Below are 25,482 nucleotides of genomic sequence, written 5' to 3' on the forward strand. Positions count from 1 at the left end.
CGGTGGAACTTTGTTTTTAGGTTAGATAGGTTTTTGGGCGTGGTATGAGTGGTAGGGGCCAACGCCTGAAGTGCCAGAGGTCTAAACAATATATATATATATATATATATATATATATATATATATATATATATATATATATATATATATATATATATATAATGAGGTTACAGTGTTGGACTGCCAATCGGACGAGACAGGTACGAAACCCGTTCAATGTTTCTATTTTGCTTTTTATTTACAGTTCAGTATACCTTCTACTTATTTATATGCTTGATCTGTGTTCAATTTTTAACGGGTTGTCCACTGGTCCCTCTTATGACTAAATGTCAGAGGGTGCGATGGGGAGTTTCCCTTGTTAGCATAGTGTCGTCAAAATCTTTAACTTCAAACCATTAGGTATTTACAGGCGTAGAACTTAAGAACTGTTAGAGCATCGTCAGATTGTTTTTACGCAATGTGGGAGAATCTTTTATGGTTAATATCGATCTTATGGTTATGTGTTGTGTTCAATAAACTAACAAAAATACCATATGCACTGAACTGTGACAAATGAATTACAGCTTATCGTGATAAAATTACGAATAAAATCTGTTTCATTAAAACGGTGAGTATCTATAACCCGAGCATCCCCAAATCATCACAAATTATGACCACCAAATTAAGTACGGAGATGTGACAGTGAAAGCAGATAGCAAATTATTCAGTGCCACAATTTCATCAATAGAAACGTGCATTCATAAAAAAGAAACAATAAATTATATTGTCAGAATCATAAAAATGCATGCATCGCCTCTAGTGATATTTCAGCCCTACCACAAAGCTAGCGAACCCTGCAGCACTCGTTTCTCCTTATTGCCCCACGATAGCTAAAAGCGATAATTTGCGATGTCAAAGATGAGGTTATACGAATTTTTGTGTGGACTGACGTTCCTCGATATGATATTTCCATCTCTCATCGCATTACATTGAGAAAATATAAAATTAATTTAGGAGACCAAACGTGTTTCACTCCAGGGTGTGACTCAATGAGAGTTGTCAAATATATTCTGCAAATGATCCCAAGTCTCCATCATGTTTGTAACAGGCAGAATATGTTTCTAAAGACGATGTGTCTCTTTGCTGGTTCGTACTTGAAGAGCTGAGTTTGTGCTTCAAAGACGTAGTGAAGTCAGCCGACGAGTTTCCTGAGGGCCGAAATATCGAAAGTATAAATCAATGAGTTTTAATCCCATATCTATAGCTAGTATTCGGGATTAAAACATAGTTATGAATAATATGCAGATATCCAATAAGAACACCATAATTTAAGAGCAGTGGGAATTACTTGGGCAGCCCTCCTCTCGACTAGTTGTCATAACTATTTCTGTTTTTTTCTCTCTTAAGCGTACTGCAACCTGAAAATCTCAAATACCCGATATGACGCTCTTCTTCGGAGCATGTCTCTCGAATACACTGTAGATATTACAAGTAGGTCACACACATTTTGACCGAGCGAGGTGATGCAGTGGTTAGCACACTGGACTCGCATTCGGGAGGACGACGGTTCAATCCCGTCTCCGGCCATCCTGATTTAAGTTTTCCGTGATTTCCCTAAATCGCTTCAGGCAAATGCCGGGATGGTTCCTTTGAAAGGGCACGGCCGATTTCTCTTCCCCATCCATCCCTCACCCGAGCTTGCGCTCCGTCTCTAATGACCTCGTTGTCGACAGGACGTTAAACACTAATATCCTCCTCCTCCTCCTCACGCACATTTTGTTCGTTATAGACCTAAAAACTCTTTTTTGATTAACAGTGTCATTGAAACTACTTCCAAAAAAGAGTAACACAAATCAACACTGCACTTTTTGTGAAACACGACCATCCACAAACAAACTGTATAATGATTTCTAATTCAAGGAAGCGAACTGTGCAAAGAAACCGTGCACATGACAAAAAAATTGTGAGGGAATAAAGAAACAAAAACAGTGAAAGTAAAATTGAACACAATATGCTGACACTAAAGTCTTTAATATGTCACCGTTAAACAAAACTGTCATTCAGTCTGTAATAACCAAAAGAATGAAAGGTATGTCTTACCACTTTGACTACATAATTGTCACTGCTGGTGATTTTTCCACAAAAGCGGAAAGTGTCTGATGAATGAGCTATTCAGTGTATAGGACTTTTATGCCACACGGAAGCCAAATAAAAGCAGAAGGTGCACGTAGCTGAGAGTCTGGCAAATTTTCAATGCAGCACCTCGCAGTTGGCGCAGTTTGCTCTTAATTAATTAATTCACAGTTTCATACCACCGACGCCATTACTTTTTACTACTTCACTTGCATCAGGGCGGCGATCCTGCTTGAATACAACGCTCCTTCATGATGATGTCACTGTTATTTTTCTTTACCGTAATTTTTCTGGGAAGATGGTAGAATTATAGAAGATATCCACAAACTCTGTTTTGTTTTATTGTAAATTATTACTGCTCACTTTCCTTCTCGGCACCAACTGTTAACGTATGAAACTAGTACCAATTCAAGAACTTTGATCGATCTTGTGAAATGCTTCGCAGAACAATGAAATAACTTCTTAACTTGTTTCATTATTTTACTTGTAGTACTTTCTTCTTTCTTGTATTCTTGGCATCCTATCCAAAATGTTAATTTCATCGATCCATCATACGCACTCCTACGACATCCATATCAGAATGTATCCTTTCCCTGATGCTGTCGGACTCGTAGTGACGTGACGTGCCTTGATTCGGGTGCCGATACTTGCGATCCACACTGTGATCAGGTGAACAGCACGCAGGCGTTGACAGCACGTTGCTTTTACGTGATCAATGGAAGAGCGCAATACTCCTATGAAAAATTTCTTTTCCTCACAGTACTTTCACAATCAGCTACACCAGAGGTGTACTGAATTATGGAACAAACTCATGTACCTTGTCATATACGAGGAATTATAGTCATATGTTTGTTTTAAAAAATGTGAGATGACTTCTGACGGGATGATAATGGTGGTTGGTTTGTGGGGCTCTCAACTGTGCGGTCATCAGCGCCCTTACGGAATCCCAATTGTTACATAGTCCAATATTTTCACAGCCCATTCTTTCCCCTGCCACAAATGATTATGATGAAATGATGAGGACAACACAAACACTTAGTCCCCGGGTAGAGAAAATCCCTAACCTGCCCGGGACTCCGTGATCCAGCGGCAGCAACGCTAGCCACTAGCCCACGAGCTGAGGACATCTGTGGTGTTTGCTGGTATGGCCACATTATACCGTCTCCACATGACGTGATTGTCACCGCAAGCGGAAGTATTTCATACACAGATACTACCTACCTTCGCTATACCCTGTCTGTCTCCATATCTCCCCAGTGTTTGGATATTAGACCGCCTCTAGCATTTCGTTGCCGAGCATTGTCTGAAAAACTGTGGAGTCCAGAACCACTACCTAGCTCAAATTAGTGTGGCGGGCATGTTGTTCACGGTAGTTTATTCCATCTCCTTTAAATCTGCAGTGATTTCAGAGCCAAATTATAATAGAGAGGGATGAGTATCTTTCCAGACCTGTGTCAGAACAGAATCTTTCCTTCTTTTCCTCGTGCAAGCTGTTAACGAACTGAAAAAATGGGAAGGGGCCATCACTCAAGTCCACCGAGCTGGTCACTCATTTCCTGATTACCCCATCTCTCACACCCTCATAACATAATCGTGTCTGTTGTAAAATGGTTCAAATGGCTCTGAGCACTATGGGACTTAACTTCGAAGGTCATCAGTCCCCTAGAACTTAGAACTACTTAAACCTAACTAACCTAAGGACATCACACACATCCATGCCCGAGGCCGGCTTCGAACCTGCGACCGTAGCGGTCGCGCGGTTCCGGACTGAGGCGCTTAGAACCGCTCGGCCACACTGGCCGGCTCGTGTCTGTTGCACGTCTGGACGATACCACCTCCTCGTTGCACAATTCAACAACCCCAGTAGTATACGTTTCCGTTAGTACGGACCGGAGAACTGTGGATGCAAGCTGTTGAGACTAGTTTGCCACGCTGAAAATCAAAGAAAGAATGGAAATTTTCGTCAATTTTTTCAAAAGAAGAAGTGTCCTATTCAGAAGTAGACACATTTCAGATCTCTCTAAGGAAACAACACCATTCTTAATTCAGAGATATGATTATAAATACTTGCAGTCCACTGGTATGCCTGCGTAATAAGTAGTATAAATGGGAAAATGAGAGCTACATTGGTCTAATCCTAGGCTTAAGGTCTGATACCCGATAATTTCTATGCGATTCTAGGTGGTTTCGTTTCTCCTTTTACTTGGACGAACTGTCGGTCTGCGTTATACTTTGTACAAATAACATTGATCCCAGAGCAGTCAACACACATATATTCTGTTTTAATTATACCATTCAACGTTTAAAAAGCAGAAACGAAATCGGCATACCCTGAGTATGTCTTTTTCTGGAGTTTGGAGGAGGAAATCCTTCATCTTCGAGATATTAACGAAAGGGCATTTTTTTTTATAAATTTTCAAGTCTAGAACTGATACTAATCCTTAAAACATTCTATGCTTTCAGTTACACTCGTCTGCCATTGTTGAAACATGGCCTGCCCGAAATATTTAATTAGGCATGGAATTGACATCGAGAAAACGGGTTAGAAGCTATAGAAAGGGGAGTGTTAATCGCAATCGAAAATTTATTTATTGGGGTCTGGACAACGTCTCCGTGGGAACAAAATTCAAATGGTTCAAATGGCTCCGAGCACTATGAGAGTCAACATCTGTGGTCATCAGTCCCCTAGAAATTAGAACTACTTAAACCTAACTAACCTAAGGACATCACGCACATCCATGCCCGAGGCAGGATTCGAACCTGCGACCGTAGCGGTCACGCGGTTCCAGACTGACGCGCCTAGAACCGCACGGCCACACCGGCCGGCTCCGTGGGAACAGCGCACTCCTCATATATCTTCGGATGCCGGTAGGCACTATATAATTTGGCCTCAGTAACAGTGCGCTACAGCATGGTCATTGATAAGCAACGGACAAACCACCGCCATTTCCATGGAAACGGCGTCGCCTTGAAGTACCAGAAGCACCACCAGCTGGCGTTCAACGTTCGCACAACCTTCTGTATTGCTGCACTTGAATTTAAAGTTTATTTAAAGTTAAGCAATTTTATTAATGACTATTTCTTTATTTCTTTAAACAACAGCACTTGTAAAATTTTATACATGTAACTGTACTGTTAGTTTTATACTTCATTTGTACGTCATAAATATTTTAAAGTAATCCTGTTGGCTGTAGCTGACGTAATGCAGCAAGCTGGCGTGCTATCAAGCACTATTTAACGCTTGGCAGGACACTCATTAGCAGCATTTATCGTCTTCACAACTCGCGGCTGCTCAGCACGTCGCCAGCTCCAGTAAATGGGTAAAATATCATACCTTTGTAGTTTAATCTTTGTACACCTTACGCACGACTGACGTCCCTAATCACCATGCTCTTTTATAATCTTTACAATGATATCAGTTTGAAGATGGCCTACTGTATGCACCGAAACCGATCACTTTAATTAAATGATATTTTGCGATAGTGACTGTTTCTTCATAAGTAACGATGCGCAAAGCATACAACAACTTCCACATTCATACGTCAGCCGAGAACCCAAGATAAATCTGGTCGTATGTAATATCATTAAGTGGGTCGAAGGCTTCTATCCTGTCACTCGTCGACCACTCTGGTTTGGCAACAGAAGACAGTGAAAGGAAAGCTGGACATTTAAATTTCGCATTTAATAATAATTCACGCAGTAGGATCGTAATGACTTAACATCGTTTGACCGTCGTGCAAATGTATATGGAAATCACAGAAATAGTCATACATGGCGTTGAGAAGCAGCTTCGACATTTGAAAAAAAAAAAAAAATACATCGCCAGGTCTGGATAGTATTTCTGTTCTGTTTTACAGATGACACTCTTCGGCATTGGCCCCTGACTTAGCTTGTATTTATCACGAATGTCTTGCCCAGAGCAAAGTTCCAAGTGGCTAGAAAACTGCGCAAGTGACATCTGCAAATAAGAGTAAAAGAATAAACCCGCTATATTACAGACCAATAACTTTAATATCGGTTTACTGCAGAATTCTTGAACACGTTCCAAGAGAGAATATAATAAATTTCCTTGCTTTTGTCCACAAATCGGGAAGGATTTAGAAACCATGGCTCGTGCGACACTTGTGTTACCTTCCTCTCGCACGATATCCTGTGAACCACGCATTAAGGACAAGAGACAGATTCTGTATTCCTAGAATTCCCGAAAGCGTGTGACACAGAGCCCAATGTAGAATGAAAACGAGGGCCCGAGTATACGGAATCAGTTCGCAGTTATGTGAGTGGCTTGAAGACTTTTTAAGTTATAGAACCCAGTGCGTTGTTCTGGACGGCGAGTGTTCGTCAGGTGCCAGGGTATCGTCAGGATGGCCCCAAAGAATTAAAATAGGGCCACTATTGTTCTCTATATACATAAACGTAGGGTTGATAGAAGGGAAGGTGAATGGTCGACTTCGGACTGTTGGGAGATATCTAGGAAAAGGGTAGCTCATCTATAAAGAAAACCACGTTTACACTACTAGTGCGACCCATTCTTGAGTACTGCTCGAGTGTTTAGCATCTCCAGGATGTCAGATTAAAGGAAGACGTCGAAATAATTCAGAGCTGTGCTGCTAGATTGCTCACCAGTAGTTTCGTGGGACACGTGAACTTAAATAAGAATCCCTGGTGTGAAGACGACATTCTTTTCGAGAAACACTATTGAGCAACTTCAGAGAATCCACATTTGCGTCTGACTGCAAAATGATTCTGCTACCGCCAACGTGCATTTCTCCTAAGGAGGCCCGCAAAGACCAGATAGGAGAAATTAGGGCTCGTAATGGAAAAGTATATACAGTCATTGTTCCATTGCTGCATTTGCGAGTGGAACAGGAAAGTGAGTAACTAGTAGTGGTACAAGGCACCCTCAGCCATACACTGTATGGTGGCTTGCGGAGTGTGTCTGTATGTAGGTGTAGACGTAAATAACGTACACTTTCATACTCCGCTGGCTGGTGTCAAATAGTTTTCATGCTTTCACGTCACTGACGAAGCATCTGTGCGTTAGAACTCTCCGCCGCAGAAATCAGTTGACTTTGGTGACCCCACAGAGAACCTACAGTGGGATGAGGTGGGGGAAATTTGCGGGCCACAGTACTGGTTCTCTATTACTTAGTCACCTGTTACCCTGGATTCCATCCAGTTTTATTGAAAATGTGAATAAGATGCAATTATATAATATAATTCAGAAATCACCTCATTCCTTCATTTTCAGGGCTTAACCTGTAACAATTCTAGAACAATATTCCGAATAATTTCTTTGTGGACGGCTTCTGTGTAAGACGATGGAAGCGCATATGTACCCATTAGGCAGTCATCTAAAATTGTATAATGGGACTTTTTAATTCGTCCAAAAAAGCCACTTATGAAAATTTGCTGTTCCATCTCATCCAAATGCTGTCTCAAATATTAACAAGACTGAAAATTAAGCAGCGGATTGGCAGTTTGAGCAACCAACTTTCGGCAAACGAACCCCCGTGTTAAATTAGTTGCAGTGGAAAGATCTCGTAAACTTTAAAGGCCATATGGATACCTGAACTGTCCGTTAAGTGCCCTCCATAGGTACTGCGTAACGTATCACATGTTTACCGTCAATGTCGTCTACTTATATTTGGATCCCATTTGATATAACATAGAATGCATCATTCTGGTCAAGCGCATGGCCTCAAACAGTGACTTGCGTTGATTCATCATTACTGGGTCTACAGATCTTGTACGAACAATGCGACGAGGAACAGAAGAAAATGATAAATTAGTAGGTTTCTCCGGTTTGGAAAATCGTTTATATTCAGTGATGCAGCCTTGTATCCTTTACTAGTAGCGTGGCAGTAAATCAAAATCACATGTACCTATCCGTAAAAGAAATTTTCTATCATATTCGACTGGACTATTTATCAGAGAACTCACTGCTACAACACAGGTGAAATTTTCAAGACACCTAATCTCAAGCGTACACAAATGACAAACACAGACGTATCTCTACGACAACACATCGCAATTGAGTATACAATGAATGCAGGAATGAAAGGCAGTCGACGACGAGTTGTTTGTATATAGAGCACAAGTCTTAATTGGGAAAGGACTGGTAAAGCAATCAGCCATGTCAGTCTCAAACAATTCACCGCAGCACTTGCATGTGACTTACCGAAACCGTGGAACTAATAAATTTGCATTTTTCGGACGGGGTGTGCCAACTCACCATATAGGAGCATAAGAACATTGACTTGTACCGATATTGCCACTAGATAACCAAAAAAATCAACTTTAAGAGTATCTTATAAACTTCAGTTGCCACATATAAGCCCGGACGCGTTGAAATCGTAGTTCATTATAGGTAATTCCCACAATGTGGTATTGTAGTACGAAGAAAAAGGAGTCTAATGCTCGCGTGTTTAATATCCCTATGAAAAATAAAATGTGTATTGTAATCTGAGCAACATGCATTATTGTATTCAAATTTTCAGTTTGCCACAGCAGTAAGCCACTCATCACTCGTTGGATTACTGTGCATGGTCTCTCCCTCTATAAAACTCTCTATAAACCCGTCCAGGGGATAACAGCGTAACCTGGCCAGGAATGAGTGGTAGTCAGACACAGGCACGGTGCATGCAGTATCAGTTAGCGTGTTGTCCGTGTGTGGAATGGGGAAGGCAAGCGATCTATGTGAAACTGGCCGAGGGCGAATTGTAATGGACCAGAGGATCAGCAAGAACATTTCGGAAACTGCGCGAGGAGTGCTGTGGTGTCTTCAGCACGTGGTGCAACCAAGATGAAACCACGTTGAGACGTAGTGGGGTTGCGTGGTCACCACTCATCACACCACTCATTACAGATGTCGGACGTCGTAGACTGGTAAAACACTACAGGGGGCCAAATGTGACCGAATTAACATCATATCTTAATTCAGAGCGCAAGTGTTTCTGAGCGCACAGTGAACCGAACACTCCTAACGACGGGCCTCTGCAGCTAACGATCTATGGAAGGGCCAATATTAACACCACTACAACCGTCCGCTGTGGCCGAGCGGTTCTAGGCACTTCAGTCCGGAACCGCGTTGCTGCTACGGTCGCAGGTTCGAATCCTTCCTCAGGCATGGATATGTCTAATGTAGTTAGGTTAGTTAGGTTTAAGTAGTCCTAAGTCTAGGGACTGATCACCTCAGATGTTAAGTCTCGCTTAGAGCCATTTTTGAACACCACTATATCGGCAGCTACTTCTGAAATGGACACGTGACCATCAGATCTGGACGTTGGCGTAGTGACAGAGCGTTGCGTGGCCTGATGAATCCCGATACCTTCTTCATCATGCCGCTGGGAGGAAGGAGATCCGTCGTCCTCCAGGACAACAGCTCCCTGACACCTGTACCGTGTGACGGACATAAGCTGGCGGCTGCTCAATTACTCTCTGGGGCACAATTACGTGGGCATCCATGGGTCCAGTGAAGCTCGTGCAAGGCACCACCATGGTCAAGGGCTTCATATACTGTTTGCAGACCACGTACACCCCTTCATGACAATAATGTTCCCCGACGGAAATGGCACAACAAGATAACGCGCCATGTCAAAAGGCCATGAGTGTGATGGAGTCAGCGGAGGAACACAGTGGCAAGTTCCAGATGATGTGCTGGTCCCCCAGCTCGCAAGATCTGAACTCGAGCTAAAACATCTGGGTTGTGACTGAACATGGCATCAGAGCTCATCGTCCCCCTCCCTGGAATTCAAGGGATTTAGGTGACTTGTGTGTGCGGGTGTGGTGCCGACATCCTCCAGCGACCTACCAAGGCCTCAATGCTTGCATGCAACGACGCGTCACCGCTGTTCTCTGTCCCAAAGGTGAACATATTGGTTATTAGGTAGGAGGTCATAATGTTGTGGCTGATCAGTGTACTTTAATTGTGGTTGTTCTGTATTAGCGTACCTGTACTCCCAGAATATCTGAGTTATGTACGCATTAGAACGTTACATACAGGCAAAGATTTGCTGTACAAAACTTCAGTAGAATTTGTAGCACTACAGTATTTCCAAAGCTTTAAACAGTAAATCACACGGTAGCAGACACTATGCTGATGTTACGTTTTAAATGCTTACAGATAGAGAGCAAGAAGTAACATCCGTCTCGACTTAGAAATAAATGATTTTTATTTGTCAGGTAAATGGGAAAGTAAACGACACAACAGAAAAATCTTATAAATTTATATCACAATACCAACACAACAGTTCTGTCAGCTTAAGCATTACATGCTAAATTTTAAGAAGAAAAGTGAACTGAAAATGGCTTACAAAAGGAAAGAGACAGGCTATTAATGTCTACTATACGGTATTATGAACAGTAGGTGTTTTTGGAATTGTAAGTGTACACTCTAACACTTCCTTCACCTTATGTAAAGACAATAAATATTGTAGAAATGAAACACAGTTATTTTGTCACGTCATACAGATTTATATGCGTTCTCATCGAAACTGAATGATGTGGACTGCATTCACAATCCTGGAAAACGCCTAGTCCAGAATGAGATTTTCACTCTGCAGAGGGGTGTGCGCTGATATGAAACTTCCTGGCAGATTGAAACTGTGTGCCCGACCGAAACTCGAATTCGGTACCTTTGCCTTCCGCGGGCAAGTACTCTAACAACTGAGCTACCCAAGCACGACTCACGCCCCGTCCTCACAGCTTTACTTCTGCCAGTACCCCGTCTCCTACCTTCCAAACTTTACAGAAGGTGTCCTGCGAACCTTGCAGAACTAGCACTCCTGAAAGAAAGGATATTGCGGAGACATGGCTTAGCCACAGCCTTGGGGATGTTTCTAGAATGAGATTTTCATTCTGCAGCGAAGTGTGCGCTGATACGGAACTTCCTGGCAGATTAAAACTGTGTGACGGACCGAGACTCGAACTCGGGACCTTTGCCTATCGTAGGCAAGTGCTTTGCTCAAAGGTCCCAAGTTAGAGTCTCGGGCCGGCACACGGAGATATTCTCATTCTGGAAACATCCCCAAGTCTGTGGCTAAGCCATATCTCCGCAATATCCTTTCTTTCAGGAGTGCTAGTTCTGCAAGGTTCGCAGGAGAGCTTCTGTAAAGTTTGGAAGATAGGAGACGAGGTACTGGCAGAAGTAAAACTGTGAGAACGGGGCGTGAGTCGTGCTTGGGTAGCACAGTTGTTAGAGGACTTGCCCGCAGAAGGCAAAGGTACCGAGTTCGAGTCTTGGTCTGGCACACAGTTTTGATCTGCCAGGAAGTTTCAAAACGCCTTGTGTTTCAAATGAAAGTAAAAAAGAAATTCGGAGTGACAATTTCACTACCTGTAAAAACAAACTTCCATCGCTTTTTCTTTTTGCAGTTCAAACATTTTTTTATTAGCTAACCAATGTGTTCTGTAAACGTAGTAATTTTGCTCCTTGCGACTTACTCTATTATGTTTTTCGTTCCCAAGTATATAACATACTCAGCATTGTATCACTCGTACTTCATTTTTTTGTTCTACAGAATTCCCCATAGAGTTAGTAATAATATTACATAATTTGGGATATGTATTCGGTTGCGTTTCCTGTAGCCTTCATATGGTTTCATCTACTGTAACTAACTGTTATAATTAAACTTCCACTACTTGAGCGGGACCCCATGACAAACGGTTGATCGTAGAACAATGATACGTTCATGAAACATTTGTAAGAGCATGCGAAAGAGAAGTAACTAATAAAGCATTAAACAACAAACACGTTTCAGTTTCCATGCAAGAGGGCTATGTTTGTTAATAGTGCAACATGTTTACTTCCCAGTCTACAAACGTTGTTTACTGTGAGGACCATCTGCATACAGGTCAGCCTGGAACCTCAATATAGACTGCTCTACTGCTACCCCAAACGACTTCGTATCACAGAATGCTGAACTGTCGTGACACATCTCGTGCACTGCTTGAAGATCGTGCAGTGCGTCCAGCATTCTCAGCCACGGCAACAATAACTTCTTAAACAATTTGTTGCACAGTTGGCAGTAGGCCTCTTCCCCAATCACCAGTTTATTCGAATTTCCTAATTATGTTCTTGAAACCCGGTTCAGAAAGAGGGCCTCTCCGTATTAACGTAATGCATCGATACCCGCGAACAGCAACAGCTCTGTTACTGTTGTTTTGATAAAACAGCTTTACGAGTAACGCCCTCCTATCCATGTACAGATCTGTATTTACTGTCTGCATCAATAGTTCACACTGATGATTGTGTTTCAACTCTACATCATCGCACCAGTATCGACGCCTAACGGGAAGTTATGACACTAACATTCCTAACAACGTACTTCCATTCAGCGCACAGTCTAAACATCATTCTATAAAGCTTGTTACCCATTCGGTAACTAGCTTTCTGTCTACGCTGGCTCAGATAGCGGAGATTTAATTATAACTATCCCGTATATATCATATGTGCGATATTTTCAACTTCAATAATGTATCTTAAGCTGGCCCCCAGCAATAACTCACGTGATTTGCACCAGTATACCAGCTTAGCGCTGGCCGATGCGGCCCAGCGGTTTGAGGCGCATCAGTCTCGAACCGTGCGACCGCTACGGTCGCAGGTTCGAATCCTGCCTCGGGCATGGATGTGTGTGATGTCCTTAGGTTAGTTAGGTTTAAGTAGTTCTAAGTTGTAGGGGACTGATGACCTCAGGTGTTAAGTCCGATAGTGCTCAGAGCCATTTGAACCATTTTAACCCAATTAGCGACTAATGAAGAAATGCTACATGAAGATTAGCAGGTGCCGCACGAAATCGCCTGCAGGGTATTAGGTAATTCAGGACTACTTATAATGAGTTTATGGAATAATGTTATTCGTAATGCGTTATATTTACAGTAAGGGAAGTTAAAAATACCTTCCACCATGAATCAACAGCTGATTTATGATTTATACGACTCTCGAAAAAAACTATATTCTAAATTTTGTAACAGGATGCTGAGCCGTTTAAATAGCCAGAGGATATCGAATAAATAAATGTTATCGTCATAGCTGCGTCGGAATTACAGCAATGCTTTTCGAGTTCAACTGAGTGTCCTGTCCCAGCTCTCGCGAAGGTAGCAACGTGACCGTAGCGTGGGAGGGGAGGCTGCGTCATTCTTCATTCACGTGCAAGCACCAGCAGCAGCAAGGAGACGTGAATTAGGGACAACAGCTCCGACCACTCAGGCCGGCATCCTACTGGCGGGGAGAAAAAGTAAGCCTGCAAGAGCGTCGCTGCTCAATAATGTATGGAGAGCAAGCCGCGATTCCTGACCAGGCGCCAGTATACCCTCCAGTCGATAGCCGGCCTCCACAGCTGAAGCCGCTGCCACGTCATGCGCCGATTGGGCTGCGCTACCATCTCTTTTATCTCACACCTCGCATCTCGCTGTTTGGTCATTCGCGCATAACATCCCACTGAAGATTAACTCATATGATCTTGAATTTGACTGACGAAATACTAGCGTGAACAATCATAGTAATTTAGTGAGGATCAACGTCCTAGTTGAAATCTTTCAATCGGGCCCGATTTCAGCGACTAGCATGTCCCTATCTCATCCCAGTTATACAGCCGCGGAAATGGGACCTACATTTTAACGTAGAATCCGATGCACGAGTTGTCTCTGGTAACTCCTCATAACTTTGACAGTTGAAGGCTAGGTTAAAACGCAAACAGAAAAATCTGTGATCCAACAGGGACTCGATCCCGCAACATCTCGTTTTCCAAGCACGTACTTCACTGCTAAACCACCAGGCGTCATGCTAGCGTGAATGCGAATGATACTATACTCAGCATTAGGGCTGTGCATTTATCTTCATCTTGTCGTAAGAGTGCCTCTTCTGCCCTTTGTTCTTCAACTGCCTTGCCAAATACTAATAACCAAATGGAAAGCCCACGATAGATTAAATCAGCTGAAACTTGATGAACTTGATGGACATGAGATCTAAATCCATCGAGTACGATCCGTACTAACAGCACCGTCCTTCGTCCAATACTCAAGTAAGGTGAAGTTTCATGGATCTTAACCCCAGCTTGATTTTACCATCGTCTCAAAATTCTTGAACGTTGTGCACTCTGTCTTCTTTCTGTATTTATTTAACCTCCCCATACTTACCATGCAACAACTGATGAAGTTCACAAATCTCCTCAAACCTTTAATATATTCACCCATCCATAGTTTCCTGCCAAATCGAATCCCAACACCACACAGCATCCTCCTTTCTCAGTCAAGACCATGGGTCGCTGTCCTACCTCTCGTACCACTTCTCACCTTCCTTACATCTTCACAAACACCACGTCCTTCCCCAGGCTAATTTCAGCCCCTCTTCCCTCCCTCACCATGAACTAGTTCCCGAAATACACCTTCCTACACTCCTGGAAATTGAAATAAGAACACCGTGAATTCATTGTCCCAGGAAGGGGAAACTTTATTGACACATTCCTGGGGTCAGATACATCACATGATCACACTGACAGAACCACAGGCACATAGACACAGGCAACAGAGCATGCAAAATGTCGGCACTAGTACAGTGTATATCCACCTTTCGCAGCAATGCAGGCTGCTATTCTCCCATGGAGACGATCGTAGAGATGCTGGATGTAGTCCTGTGGAACGGCTTGCCATGCCATTTCCACCTGGCGCCTCAGTTCGACCAGCGTTCGTGCTGGACGTGCAGACCGCGTGAGACGACGCTTCATCCAGTCCCAAACATGCTCAATGGGGGACAGATCCGGAGATCTTGCTGGCCAGGGTAGTTGACTTACACCTTCTAGAGCACGTTGGGTGGCACGGGACACATGCGGACGTGCATTGTCCTGTTGGAACAGCAAGTTCCCTTGCCGGTATAGGAATGGTAGAACGATGGGTTCAATGACGGTTTGGATGTACCGTGCACTATTCAGTGTCCCCTCGACGATCACCAGTGGTGTACGGCCAGTGTAGGAGATCGCTCCCCACACCATGATGCCGGGTGTTGGCCCTGTGTGCCTCGGTCGTATGCAGTCCTGATTGTGGCGCTCACCTGCACGGCGCCAAACACGCATACGACCATCATTGGCACCAAGGCAGAAGCGACTCTCATCGCTGAAGACGACACGTCTCCATTCGTCCCTCCATTCACGCCTGTCGCGACACCACTGGAGGCGGGTTCCACGATGTTGGGGCGTGAGCGGAAGACGGCCTAACGGTGTGCGGGACCGTAGCCCAGCTTCATGGAGACGGTTGCGAATGGTCCTCGCCGATACCCCAGGAGCAACAGTGTCCCTAATTTGCTGGGAAGTGGCGGTGCGGTCCCCTACGGCACTGCGTAGGATCCTACGGTCTTGGCGTGCATCCGTGCGTCGCTGCGGTCCGGTCCCAGGTCGACGGGCACGTGCACCTTCCGCCGACCACTGGCGACAACATCGATGTACTGTGGAGACCTCACGCCCCACGTGTTGAGCAATTCGGCGGTACGTCCACCCGGCCTCCCGCATGCCCACTATACGCCCTCGCTCAAAGTCCGTCAACTGCACATACGGTTCACGTCCACGCTGTCGCGGCATGCTACCAGTGTTAAAGACTGCGATGGAGCTCCGTATGCCACGGCAAACTGGCTGACACTGACGGCGGCGGTGCACAAATGCTGCGCAGCTAGCGCCATTCGACGGCCAACACCGCGGTTCCTGGTGTGTCCGCTGTGCCGTGCGTGTGATCATTGCTTGTGCAGCCCTTTCGCAGTGTCCGGAGCAAGTATGGTGGGTCTGACACACCGGTGTCAATGTGATCCTTTTTCCATTTCCAGGAGTGTATTAAATACGAGATACTGTGCGTACTGTTCCAAAGGAAGTCACGAACCCATTAGTTTCCTTCTTTACTAGATTCCTACCCGCCTCTCACCACCTACATCCCAACTCTCGATCCGGCCAGGATGGCCGAGCGGTTCTAGGCGCTACAGTCTGGAACCTCACGACCGCTACGGTCGCAGGTTCGAGTCCTGCCTCGGCCATGGATGTGTGTGCTGTCCTTAGGTTACTTAGGTTTAAGTAGTTCTAAGTTCTAGGGGACTGATGACCTCAGCAGTTAAGTCCCATCGTGTTCAAAGCCATTTGAACCAATTCGGAAAACGTATATTAGAATCAGAGCAACATTGAATAGGATGTCATTATGATGACAAACACAGAGACTACTAAGCACCTGCGTTGACCACGAAATTATACGGATGTGTCTCGACACCGTTTTGTCTTTGGCATCACTTTATTATACACTATGTGGTCAAAAGCATCCGAACACCCTGTGTTTCATATTAGGTGCATTGCATTTTGCTGCTACCTACTGCTAGGTACTCCATATCAGCGACCTCTGTAGTCATTAGCCATCGTGAGAGAGCAGAATGGGGCGCTCCGTGGAACACACGAACTTCGAACTTGGTCTGGTGATTTGGTGTCACTCGTGTCATACGTCTGTACGCGAGATTTCCACACTCCTAAACATCCCTAGGTCCACTGTTTTTGATGTGATACTGAAGTGGAAATGTGAAGGGGCACGTAAAGCACAAAAGCGTACAGGCCGACCCCGTCTGTTGACTGACAGAGACCGCCGACAGTTGAATAGGCAGACATCTATCCAGACCATCACACAGGAATTCCAAATTGCATCAGGATCCACTGCAAGTACTATGGCAGTTGGTCAGGAGGTGAGGAAACTTGGATTTCACGGTCGAGCGGCTACTCATAAGCCACACATCACGATTATAAATGCCAAACGACGCCTCGCTTGGTGTAAGGAGCGTAAACATTGGACGATTGAACAGTGGAAAAACGTTGTGTGGAGTGATGAATCACCATACACAATGTGGCAATCCGATGGTAGGGAGTGAACATGACGAATGCCCGGTAAACGTCATCTGACAGCGTGTGTAGTTCCAACACTAAAACTTGGAGGCGGTGGTGTTACGGTGTTGTAGTATTTTTCATGGAGGGGCTTGCATCTTTTGTTGTTTTGCTTGGCACTATCACATCACAGATCTACATTGATATTTGAAGCACCTTCTTGCTTCCCACTGTTGAAGAGCAATTAGGGGATGGGGACTGCATCTTTCAACACGATCGAGCACCGGTTCATAATGCATGACTGTGGCGGAGTGGTTACACGAGAGTAACATCCTGTAATGGACTGGCCTGCACAGAGGCCTGACCTGAATCATACAGAACACCTTTGGGATGTTTTGAAACACCGAGTTCGGGCCAGGCCTCACCGACCGATATCGATACCTCTCCTCAGTGCAACACTCTATTAACGATGGGCTGCCATTCCCCAAGAAGTTTCGCAGCACCGGACTGAACGTATGCCTGCGAGATAGGAAGCTGTCATCAAGTCTAAGGGTGGGCCAACACTACGCAACGTTCCATTAGCCATCCTGAGTTCATAGGACAGTCTGAGTGCCACTGAACTGACAGGGAAACTGCCTACCACCACTATCTGAGACAGCATGGTGGACACTGACCACATGACGTCAGAGCTGGTGCGCTCAGTCTCGAGTGCTCCAATGCTCATAATACACAAAAATGATTTTTTTGTGTGAGATTCCAATCTGACATGTGTCCTAGTTTGTCTGTTGATGAATGTATGCATACGCTAGAGAAGGAGCTTGAAGATTTCGCAGCGCAGGCCAATAAGAGTTATTTGGCTGAGACTAATCTTTTACATATATATCTGTCCTCACCCTCAGCACCTTCGGGATCCATACCTAACAGCGCCATTGACACCCAGACCGTAGTGAGCACCGATCTCTGGATGGGCTCTTGGGAGGTTTGGTGAAGATGGTCTATCAGCCAGTAGCAGCCTATGTCCCACTTTTGATAACGAGGATGATGACGAACTTTGCGATACATGATGATAAGAGGTGCACTTGGTGATAGCATATTGTTTGCCAGCATGCAGTAATTCGGCCAGGTGTTGGGAGACAGTACTTTTTCTAAATTTGTGCCTACACTTTTTGGAAAGGGAAGTTTCCAAGATCATAAATGATCTGTGGTACCCCAACGTTAATTGTAACATTATGCTATGCAGTGTGTTCATTCTTCCATGAAAGGAAGGCATTGCGAAACACTTACTCACACATGTGAAGGATGATATTAGTGTGATGTTTAGGAGCAGTTCAATTGCAGAATGGCTTGAGAAATTTATTTTAAACCTAATGCCCGTCCGTTCTATGAATTCCAAGAAAGAGATTAGGGGAAGGCTCTTGGTAGATGCTTGTGTTTGGACGTTTGTGTGCATCTGTTGGATCCAATGTGTGGGGGGTCCTCCTGCATCCTCTTTTAGAGGATACAGCCAGAAAACAGGGTGTTCTTAATGTCGCAAATTACTACAGCTATCTTCACTTCTTGGTTATGGGAGAAATTATAACATACATCCTCAGTGTATAAACAACAAACTGATGTTTGCGCGTACTGTATGCAAAATAGTATTGAATTCCCAATAAGACTCCAGGATCTTAGAAAATTATGGAGGTGTAATCCCCATATATGTCTGCTAGTATATTCAGCTTTGGTAAATTCAAGTCAAATGAGCATGATGGGCATAAAACATAAAGCTCTAAGTACCGGCCATATATGGGTATATTAGTGTGACCCAGAACAATATACGGCAGCAGTCCTGAGAGCAAACGAGTTTCGTCAGTGCAATAATTCAACATGAGTGATATGCTGAAACAACGATTCAGCGGTACTGCAAAGACTCGTGTAGTAAGGGGCAAAGCAGATTTCCACATTGACAGTGGCCTTGGTGTTTTACGACACATGACTGTTTGTGGCACACATGCACAAGTGCGCCGCTGCCGGTTTTAGCACTGGACACCTTTGTACAGAAATTATTCTTAGTCTCAGAGTCCTAATAGGACAATCGGGCTGTGCCAGCCGAGGTCGCCATATGGACATGCCAGCAAGAGTCACTGGTGAGAGACAATGGTAGGGCCCCTCCCCCACCCCACACTCATCACTCCCTCCCCCATGGACATAAAACAACGCCACCACTAGCCATCCCACGTCAACTTCAGCAGTGTGGCCAACTGCTGCACAGCGGCAGAGGGTCGTTCCCTATGCAGACAAGCCGTTGCCCGCCATTGCAGAATGAGCACCTCATCACGGTAGGCATCCTTCGCCACGACGTAGGCGGGTGCCGCCCGGGTGCGCATTAGATATACCATCGTGCATTGGAAAGTTGCGCAAGTCGCAGCAATACCCAAGGAAAGAAACAGGAGTAATCCACTGAATGACAAACCCATATCAGTAACGTCGATTTGCAGTAGGATTTGGGAACTTATACTGTGCACGAGCATTATGAATCACCTCTAAGGAAACAATTTATTGGCATATAGCCAACAACGATTCGGAGAGTATCGTTCTTGTGAAACACAACCAGCTCTTTATTGTCACGAAGTGATGAATGGCATCGAAAGGGGAGGCCAAACTGAATCCATATTTTCAGATTTAAAAAGGATTTGACACCGTTGCTAACAAGCGACTTCTAATTAAATTGATTGCCTATGGAGTATCGTCTAAGTTGTGTGACTCGATCCGTGATTTCCTGTCAGAAAAGTCAAAGCTCGTAATAACTGATGGAAGATCATCGAGGGAAACAGAAGTAATATTTAGTATTCATAAAGGAAATGTTACAGGCCCTTTTTTATTCCTGATCTACATAAACGATGTAGAAGACAATGTGAGCGGTCCTCTAAGATTATGTACAGTTGATGCTGTCATTTACCGGCATGTTAAGTCATCAGATGATCAAAACGAATTGCAAAATGATTTGGGCAAGATATATACATCGCGCGCGAAGTTGTTCAAATGGTTCAAATGGCTCTGAGCACTATGGGACTGAACTTCTAAGGTCATCCGTCCCCTAGAACTTAGAACTACTTAAACCTAACTAACCTAAGGACATCACACACATCCATGCCCGAGATAGGATTCGAACCTGCGGTCGCGCGGTTCCAGATTGAAGCGCCTAGAACCGCTCGGCCATAGCGGCCGGCCGCACAAATTGTCAATTTGGCTCTAAATATTGGAAAGTGTCATAAACATGAGCACTAACAATAATCCGCTAGATTTCAGTTACACGGCAAATCACACAAATCAGAGGCTGTAAACTCAACTACCTACTTAAGGCATAAAATTACGAATTAGAACGATCACATAGTGGTTTGAGGAAACCAAACCAAAGACTGCGATTTACTGGGAGAACACTTAGAGAATCTTACAGATCTACGAAAGAAACTGTTTGCACTACGATTTTCCGCACTCTTCTGGACTATTTCTATGCAGTGTGGTTTCCGCATCACACAGGATTGACGGAGGACATCGAAGAAGTTCAAAGAGGGGCACCTCCTTTTGTATTATCGCGAAATAAGGGAGAGAGCGCCATGGGAATGATACAAAAATTGGGGCGGCATTCATTAAAACAAAGGCGGTTTTCACTACGGCAGGACATCTTCATGCAATTTCAATCACCAGCTTGCTCCTCGGAGTGTGAAAATATTTTGTTAGCGTCCACGTACATAGAGAGAAATGATGATCACAATAAAATTAGAGAAATCAAAGCTCGCACGGATAGGTTTAAGTCTTCGTTCTTCCCGCACGCTCTTTGCGTGTGGAATATTAGGGAAGGAACTTAAACGTGGTTCGATAAACTCTCTGCCAGGTACTTAATTGTGAAATGCAATGTAATCATGTAGCTGTAGCTGTAGATGTAAAGGTTACATTTTTTAGGTCACAGGAGCTGACTGTCTTACCTGACTTTAAGGTTAACTGTAGAGAGCAGTATTTGGCCTGTATAAGGGATATGTAATGTAATTCTCTTGAGGATAGTGCCCTTTCACGGATTCAGTGGCTCTAACTTGTTAATGTGTCCTCAATTTGATCATATTTCAAGGTAGTGTAGAGAGCTTAGGTAGCACACAATAAGACGTAAAAACTAGATGGTGGTGATTTTGTGGAGCGTGTTTTCCTTTTGTATTACTGAGTGTGATAGAAGGTCAGGACGTTGCAAAGGCTGATTCGGAGGCAAAAGGTTTGCCACAGGGAGAAACAAGGTAGCGCAGCTGAAAAGCAGGTAATACACAGCTAAATGGGCAGTTGACGACTAGGAACCAACAGTTAGCACTGTTTCAGGCATGAGCTGGATCCAGCTGCAGCAGGAATAATTATTCTCTTTTGTGACAAATCATTTGAGGATGTGCAACCATTTTTAGAGGCCCCTAAGACGTTCACAGAGATGAATGACTGAACTGACAGGCAATTATTGCGTGTATCAAAACTGGTATGAACATGAAGTGTTACAGGTATAATCAGGTGGGGCATTCACATAGACGCTGTCACCAGCTACAGGGAAACAGAGGAAACCGAATGTATCAGCAGATGAATGTTAGAGGGTGGACGAATGGATGGTAAGCAGCTGCTAAATGCAAGGAGAGACCTGAAGTACGCCTAAAGGTGTTTCCGTTAAAATGAGATGCAACGAATACATATGCAGAAATGTAGTGCACAGTGATGGATGTTGTAATAGGTAAGGAATTTTGTTGAACACAGTGGTGCATGTGTCGGTTCAGCAGAGACTTAGTAGCACAGAGGCAATGGAATCGAGCACGTTGTAGACTTCTTGGGGTAAGGGATAATGAGGTGAAACTGCTGGGGTAGATTTTCGTAGAAGTTCGGTTCGTTTTAAGCAATGTGTAGAGGTGGAACCTCATGTAAGAAACTGACTACAGTATGATCCTGGTGTTAGAGTTGTTCTATCAGTAGTGGGCTAAATTTGATCTTCGACAATGTAAAGTATATGGTAGTGGAATGACATTCCAGATAGAGGAAGCTGTTGCCAGTGTAAAACTGTAGTGAGGAGTGTCTAGCATATTGGTCCAACCAGTTGAACCGTATACAATTGCGCTATCGCCTGATTCGCATGACTGTGTACCTCGTGGCGCTGGAAACTCGCTTTGGTGAATGTGAAGCCAGATCTACCAGTGGATATATTATGTATTGTATAGTCTATGGAAGAGAATGATATACTGAATCCAGTAAGTAGATTTATTGGGAGAAATGTTTTTGTGTACAAGAGAGGTGTGGTGGGAGGGTAGTGCTCATAAATAGAGAAATTTTTGCGCCAAGGAAATGAAGTTGCGGAAGGGGATGTTGATGCCACGTTTGGACATTCCATATGACAAGGACTGGTGCACGAGGAGTATGATCAACAAGAGGCTGCAAGTAGCCATTATGACAGCATTATGGAGGAAAATGGGCCATCTAAATGGAAGAGAGAGAGAGATAGAGAGTAGATGGAAATGATCCTGTTGGGTTTCGAGAATTTGTTTCTTCAGTGTCGTCTGTTGCCAGCAACACCCGTGGTTCAACATCAAATACCATCAGGGAACAAAGAAGCGGTATATGAGAAACCATGTTGCTTACCTAGATATTTCAAGCGGATCACGGAAGACTTTATTAACCACAAATTAGCTGAAAGGATAATAGAAGAGAGTAATAGTCAATGGTGTTCAGCAGTCGTGGTTATATCAGAAGAGTTTTCATGTAGTACCAAACAGTTCAGATTATTGAGACCATCGATAACTTGGGACAATGTCGGTACTTTTTTACCACAGAGTAGTTACCAAGGGGTAGTTACCATCAAATTCTGACTGTTCCGAAAGCCCGGGAAACGAAAAATTTATCGATACCACGGTGGCACTACCAGTTCAAGAGAAAATGCACCTGCAGTGTTTCAGAGGGTATTGGACAATTTGATGAGGGATTTGAGATTCTACCAGCTTCAGGATTACTTAGACGATACCGTCGTATTCTCTAAAGACATGGAATGTCTGAAGGAAATGTTTAAGAGATTCAGGAGATATGGAGAGTCGTTTTCCCGTGCTTCATTTGCTAGTGTCAGAGGAAAGCGTGTACCTGACAGTGATACGCGGTATCCTCTGCAATGCACCGAATAATGGCTTGCGGAATATGTATGTAGACCTCGATGTCGATCTAGTCTATCTGCATAAAACGAGCAGAAGACAATAGGAGAGATGGAAATGTTCAGATACCTGTGCACCAGAAAATGCATTATACTACCCTTGAAACTGTGTAATTAATTTAGATTATCCCTTGTCCAATGTAAATAAGGAATTCATTTACATATGCCTCAGGGAACTGGCACCGCAAAGGCAAAACGAAATACATACGTTCTCAAGTGTTAGATCCTACTCAGGTTAAGTTTTCAGATGTTTCATAAAATTATTGTTAAATAAACTGAGGTAACGAAAGTCATAGGATAACTTATAATATCGTGCCATACCACCTTTTTCCCTGCGTAGTGCAGCTACTCGACTTGGAATGGAGTTAACAAGTCGTTGGAAGTCCCCTGTAGAAATACTGAGCCATGCTGCCTCTATAGTAGTCCATAGCTGAGCTAGTGTTGCCAGTGCAGTGTTCTGTCCACGAATTTACCTCTTGATAATGTCCCGTAAATGTTCGATGAGACTCACATCAGGCGATCTGTGCGGCAAATCATTCGCCTGAATTATTCAGAATTTTTTTTATACCAATCGCGAATAACTGTGGCCCAGTGACTTGGCTCATTGTCACCTATAAAGATTCCATCGTTGTCTGGGCACATGAAGTCAATAACTGGTTGCAAAAGTCTCCAAGCAGCCGAACATAACCACTTCCGGTCAATGAACTGTTCAGCTGGACCAAGGGACGCAGTCCATTCTATGTAAATACGTCCCACGCCATTATGGAGCCACTACCAGTTTTCACAACGACTTGTTGACAACTTGCGTCCATGGCTTCGCGGGGCGCCACACACATTAGGTCTCACCAACTGAATTTGAGACTCATCTGACCAGGCCACTGTTCTACAGCCGCCTAGAGTCAATCCGATATGGTCACACACCCAGGAGAGGCGCTGTAGACTATGTCGTGCTGTTACCGAAGGCACTCAGCTGCCATAGTCCATTGACACGACATTTCTCCGCACTGTCCTAACGGCTGCGTTCGTCGCACTTTCCATACTGATTTCTGTGGCTATTTCAAACGGTGTTGATCGCCTGTCTGCACTTAAGACTCTACACAAACGCCGCTGCTATCGGTCGTAAATTGACAGCTGTCGGGCACTGCATTGTATATAGCGAGAGGTAATGCCTGAAATTTCATATTCTTGGCATACTCGTGACACTGTGGATCTCGAAATACTGAATTCCCTAACGATTTATGAAATGGAATGTCGCATGCGTCTATCTCTAACTACCTTTCTGCTTTCAAAGTCTGGTAATTCCTGTCGATAGGTCATAATCCCTTTGGATACCTTTTGACATGTATCAACTGAGTACAAATTGTATCTCCTTCAATGCATTGCCCTGTCCTTTTATACCTTGTGTACGCGATACTACAGCCGTCTGTATATGTTCGTATCACAACCCCATGACTTGTCACATCAATGTATGTTTAACTACTGTTTCTGCTTTCCTTTTATGTATTGAATAGTTGCTTGTAATAGGATCTGATTAATGTTGATTAATGTTCTTATGGGACTACTGTTTATCATAAAATTTGACAACTAGCAACCTACATGGGAAAAGGCGACTTGGGTTCTACCGTGTCCCACGCAACCGTTGGGACCCGTCTAGGAAAAATAAGTCCAACACAGGTGATATCGGTGCAGTGACTGTTGATCTACAAACGTTGGCGCAGAACAGGTGGATTGTAGAATTTCAGTTTACAATTAACATGAGAATCACTGAAGACTTTCATTTACTATATACGAGTAAATGGGGTATTACTGTAAAATTTGGTATTATTGTATTTTACTCATGTCTGTAATTCTTTCAGTGTTTCATTCTTTGCGCAGGCTTTTTTATGTTATTACTGTTATTTGATTAACCTGGGAGAACGTCATAAATTTCTGATATTAAAGTTTTTATCATGTTACGAAGTATGATATTATATGTCCTGTTTTACTCACCTGGGGAACAGGTTATATAAAATGATAACTTTAATAAATGTTTAAAGATGTTCATTTACCTATCACAAGTTGTGGATTGGTAGGACAAGATGAGTCCACTCATTGTAACCCCTTTCCCCTTTTCATAGTATGCGGAGGCTTTTAATCCAACTGAAGAGGATTTTCAGAGCTTCTATTGCTCTGCAAGTTCACGCACCCCAATCACTGCAACAACTCTTCCTCATCCTCTGTATCATCCACAGACTGCAAATATCCAGTTGCAGTACTGACTTTGGGCAACGGTATCTAAATTGGCCATCCGATGCACTACCGTTACTTCGTCAGATTACAGTTTGAGTCTGTACGCAACTC

Source organism: Schistocerca serialis, chromosome 3, assembly GCF_023864345.2.
Source record: "Schistocerca serialis cubense isolate TAMUIC-IGC-003099 chromosome 3, iqSchSeri2.2, whole genome shotgun sequence".
NCBI classification, from domain to species: Eukaryota; Metazoa; Arthropoda; class Insecta; order Orthoptera; family Acrididae; genus Schistocerca; species Schistocerca serialis.